Raw genomic sequence first — 5,448 nt, 5'->3', positions numbered from 1 at the left:
CATTCAAGGGTTTTTCTTTATTTTTACTGGGATGAGTTAGACCGCAGAGTGAAGGAAAAGCAGCCAACAAGTGCTCAGCATATGTGGGAACTCCTTCAAGACTGTTGGAAAAGCATTCCTCATGAAACTGGTTGAGAGAATGCCAAGAGTGTGCAAAGCTGTCATCAAGGCAAAGGGTGGCGACTTTGAAGAATCTCAAATATAAAATATATTTTGATTTGTTCAACACTTTGTTTGGTTAGTACATGATTCCATATGTGTTATTTCATAGTTGTGATGTCTTCACTATTATAGAAAATAGTACAAATAAAGAAAAACCCCTTGAATGAGTAGGTGTCCAAACTATTCTTTGGTGTATATCTTAAATGACAGCGTTGTCATGGATTTGATGATCTAATTGTCAAGCCCATTGAAAAGATTTATGGGATAGGACCCAGAAGATATAGGACTGCGTCAGAAATACCACGTCAGTCTGTGGAGACTGATTGCTGTGGCTCGTTGGTAGACAGACACCTTTACTGAAAAAACAACCTTTTCTTTCTTCCCACTTCATTAAACAGTAAAGGTGAACAAGAATCGAATACAATTCTAACATTGGAGGAGGAAAAAAAAATATTGTTTTCACACTCCTTTCAAGTCCAAGGTCAAACCTTTCAAGTCCAAGGTCAAACCTTTCAAGTCCAAGGTCAAACCTTTCAAGTCCAAGGTCAAACCTTTCAAGTCCAAGGTCAAACCTTTCAAGTCCAAGGTCAAACCTTTCAAGTCCAAGGTCAAACCTTTCAAGTCCAAGGTCAAACAGGTTCTCTCAACCTTTTTCCTCTGTTGTTGACATTGTTTATCAAAGTGCAGCTGCTACTCTTATTAAATCCTTGATTGCCATCTACCATAGTGCCCTTCATTTTGTTACAGGCGACAGTTTGATCCTCATCACTGTATCCTGTATCAAAGGGTTGGCTGGACTTCACTATAGACACGTAGATCTCTACATTTACTCCCTCTTTTTTGTTTAGAAGGTCCTACTTTATTGCTGTTGAAGTATAGACACATGGGTTGTTTAAACCCTTTCACAGGATTGGTTAACTCTTGAGGTTCCTCAGGTCTCCACCCAGCTAAGTAAAATCAGAGTTTAGTTTTAATGCACCTGAATTATAGCTAAACAGACTGGAACCCAGGCTAACAGTTGGCTGTTTGAATTGGAAGGATCGGGTGTTTAGTTTTAATGCACCTGAATTATAGCTAAACAGACTGGAACCCAGGCTAACAGTTGGCTGTTTGAATTGGAAGGATCGGGTGTTTAGTTTTAATGCACCTGAATTATAGCTAAACAGACTGGAACCCAGGCTAACAGTTGGCTGTTTGAATTGGAAGGATCGGGTGTTTAGTTTTAATGTAACCTGAATTATAGCTAAACAGACTGGAACCCAGGCTAACAGTTGGCTGTTTGAATTGGAAGGATCGGGTGTTTAGTTTTAATGCACCTGAATTATAGCTAAACAGACTGGAACCCAGGCTAACAGTTGGCTGTTTGAATTGGAAGGATCGGGTGTTTAGTTTTAATGCACCTGAATTATAGCTAAACAGACTGGAACCCAGGCTAACAGTTGGCTGTTTGAATTGGAAGGATCGGGTGTTTAGTTTAATGTGAACGTTCACAACACATTTCATCTTGATATTCTGGTGTCACTCAGGCAGTTTAGAGTTTTGATTTGGGGACTTATTTGTGGAGGAATGTGACTGTTTTTCTGGGTGATTTGTGATGTTTCATTAGTGCTTCCCATGACAGTGTTTTTGTATTTAATGTGTGTATATATATATATATATATATATATATATGTATATATATGTGTGTGTGTGTGTGTGTGTGTGTGTGTGTGTGTGTGTGTGTAACACTGAGTAAACATTAGGAACACCTTCCTAACACTCCCCTTTTGCCCCCAGAACAGCCTCAATTAGTTGTGGCTGTATGAACTCTACAAGGTGTTGAAAGCGTTCCATAGGGATGCCCATGTTGACTTCAATGCTTCCTACAGTTGTGTCAAGTTAGTTGGATGTCCTTTGGGTGATGGACCATTCTTGATACACACAGGAAACCCAGCAGAGTTGTAGTTCTTGATTACAAACCTGGCACCTACTACCATACCCCCGTTCAAAGAAACTTAAATATCACGTCTTCCCCATTCACCTTCTGAATGGCACACATAGACAGTCTATGTCTCAACTCGACTCCTCCCCTTCATCTTTAACCTGTCTCCTCCCCTTCATCTTTAACCTGTCTCCTCCCCTTCATCTTTAACCCTGTCTCCTCCCCTTCATCTTTAACCTGTCTCCTCCCCTTCATCTTTCACCCTGTCTCCTCCCCTTCATCTTTAACCTGTCTCCTCCCATTCACCTTCTGAATGGCACACATAGACAGTCTATGTCTCAAGTGTCTCAAGGCTTAAAAATCCTTCTTTAACCCATCTCCTCCCCTTCATCTTTAACCTGTCTCCTCCCCTTCATCTTTAACCCTGTCTCCTCCCCTTCATCTTTAACCCTGTCTCCTCCCCTTCATCTTTAACCTGTCTCCTCCCCTTCATCTTTAACCTGTCTCCCCTCCTTCATCTTTAACCTGTCTCCCCTCCTTCATCTTTAACCCGTCTCCTCCCCTTCATCTTTAACCCGTCTCCCCCCCTTCATCTTTAACCCGTCTCCTCCCCTTCATCTACACTGAGTGAAGTGGATTTAACAAGTGACATCAATAAGGGATCATAGCTTTCACCTGGATTCACCTGGTCAGTCTATGTCATGGAAAGAGTAGGTGTCCTTAATGTTCTGTACACTCAGTTTGTATATATCTTGTGTATAATGTATTTATATTGTATTATAAAGGGCACATTTGGATGAGAGTTGTGAATATGTCTGTTGAAATAAAGGTTCAATAAATAATACAAAATAACAAATGCATCCCAAATGCACCCTATTCCCTATATAGCGCACTATTACCCTATGGGCCCTGGTCAAAAGTAGTGCACTAAATAGGGAATAGGGTGCATTTGGCCCAAGTTGAAGTGAAGCTTTACTTTTCTGGGCACGTCTTCTTTCCACTCTGGAGGAAATGTTTTAATTAGCAGCAGTTACCTCAGCCTTGAAGCTGGTTTGTGTGTGTGTGTGTGTGTGTGTGTGTTTGTGTGTGTTACATGGTGTGTATGTTTTTTTAATATGGCGAGTTTGACTCAATCTAACAGGGAGAGATCTTCAGATGAGCTGTGTTCCCTTAGCAACACTCGGAAAATGGGTTTCAAAATGGCGGATCAATAAACAGGATCAATAAACTAAACCAATATCTGGAGTAACAGATAAGCAGTGTACCAGATGAGTTATTCACAATCTCCTTTGTGTCTTGATAAGCTACTCAATAAAGAGAGAACGTTTGTGCCCCCCGAACACACCCCCCAAATACAACTGAAATACTGTTACAGTCCAGGATTAAAATGGCTGACTATTGATCAAAGAAACTATCATGTTTTAGATTTAATGTAGTCCTAATCCCAACCGGGCAAAATACCAGAGCTTTATTCTTCCAAGTAAAATCCCTTAACGATGAAGTCATCCTATAAACTATCCTTTAGGTAATGTTTTATAAAAAATATTTTTAAAATGTTTTCATTTAAAAAAGGAGAATAGATTTGATCTGTCTCGCGATAAGTTTGTAATGAAGTTTATCGTTTTATCACTCGGTCTATTTTACAAAGGAAGGTGTTTAGTTTTGCTGAGGTCTATAGTTGGATTTCCGTGAACAATGTGGGGATATTATCACTTGTGAAGAACTGCATTACAGTGTCCTGACCATGTAAAGGAATCTTTTGTACACACTTTGTACAGAGAACATTTTTTTGGGTTTCATAAACAATAATAATGCATAATAAAGAACATTGTTAAAATATAGAAAGTTGTTATTTATTACTGTGATTTATACAAGGATGTCGACATGAAGCCGCATTGTCACTGCACTTGACTTTTAAAAGGTAAATTACGCTTCAGTGGGCTTCTGCAGCGTTTTGTCCGTGAATGTGATATCTGCGAATGGGAAATTGTCTTGAGTTGAGATATTTCAGATAAAGATATTTTTAAACCTCACAGCCTCGGTGCTTTAACAGAGCTTATTGTAACCCAGATCAATAGACAGAGCTGCATCAGAGGTGTTTGTGTGTGTGTGTGGGCGAGTGCGCGTGAGGTGTGTGAGCGTGTGTGAGCGTGTGTGAGCGTGAGTGTGTGTGAGGTGTGTGAGTGTGTGTGAGCGTGAGTGTGTGTGAGCGAGTGCACGTGAGGTGTGTGAGCGTGAGTGTGTGTGAGCGAGTGCGCGTGAGGTGTGTGAGCGTGAGTGTGTGTGAGCGAGTGCGCGTGAGGTGTGTGAGCGTGTGTGAGTGTGTGTGAGCGAGTGCACGTGAGGTGTGTGAGCGTGAGTGTGTGTGAGCGAGTGCGCGGGTGTTCTCTGTGTAATTGGCTCCTGGAGATTTATAGAGGTGCCAAACTGTGTGATCTCTCGGACACCAGACACACACACAACCACACACACAACCACCTACACACAACCACAACCACACACACAACCACAGACAACCACACACACACACACACACAACCACACATACAACCACACACACAACCACATACACAACCACACACACAACCACACACACACACACACACACACACAACCACACACACACAACCACACACACACACACACACAACCACACACACACACACACATGAATACCAACACTTTAATACCCCCAAATAAACCCTGCCTTCATTCTCCACTCTATGCTTTTCTTTGTTGTGGACTGTTTAGACTTTCTACACTATACGGTCACTATACTGTTACTATACTGTCACTATACTGTTACTATACTGTTACTATACTGTCACTATACTGTCACTATACTGTTACTATACTGTCACTATACTGTTACTATACTGTTACTATACTGTTACTATACTGTCAATATACTGTCACTATACTGTTACTATACTGTCAATATACTGTCACTATACTGTTACTATACTGTCAATATACGGTCACTATACTGTTACTATACTGTCAATATACTGTCACTATACTGTCACTATACTGTCACTATACTGTCAATATACTGTCAATATACTGTCACTATACTGTCACTATACTGTTACTATACTGTTACTATACTGTTACTATACTGTTACTATACTGTTACTATACTGTTACTATACTGTTACTATACTGTTACTATACTGTTACTATACTGTTACTATACTGTCACTATACTGTCACTATACTGTTACTATACGGTCACTATACTGTCACTATACGGTCACTATACTGTTACTATACTGTCAATATACTGTCACTATACGGTCACTATACTGTCACTATACTGTCACTATACTGTTACTATACTGTCAATATACTGTCACTATACTGTC

At 40.3% G+C, this 5,448-nt stretch overlaps 1 long non-coding RNA gene across 1 annotated transcript; it reads left to right on the top strand.

The window, feature by feature from the left end:
• The first annotated feature begins 273 nt into the window (after nt 1-273).
• Nucleotides 274-1,486, top strand: LOC121846464. The gene is made up of 2 exons (XR_006083323.1): nt 274-643; nt 770-1,486. It is a non-coding gene; the product is annotated as an uncharacterized LOC121846464 (long non-coding RNA).
• The last annotated feature ends 3,962 nt before the right edge of the window (nt 1,487-5,448 follow it).

Source organism: Oncorhynchus tshawytscha, linkage group LG05, assembly GCF_018296145.1.
Source record: "Oncorhynchus tshawytscha isolate Ot180627B linkage group LG05, Otsh_v2.0, whole genome shotgun sequence".
Taxonomy (NCBI): Eukaryota; Metazoa; Chordata; class Actinopteri; order Salmoniformes; family Salmonidae; genus Oncorhynchus; species Oncorhynchus tshawytscha.
This window is presented reverse-complemented; position numbering and strand designations above follow the sequence as displayed.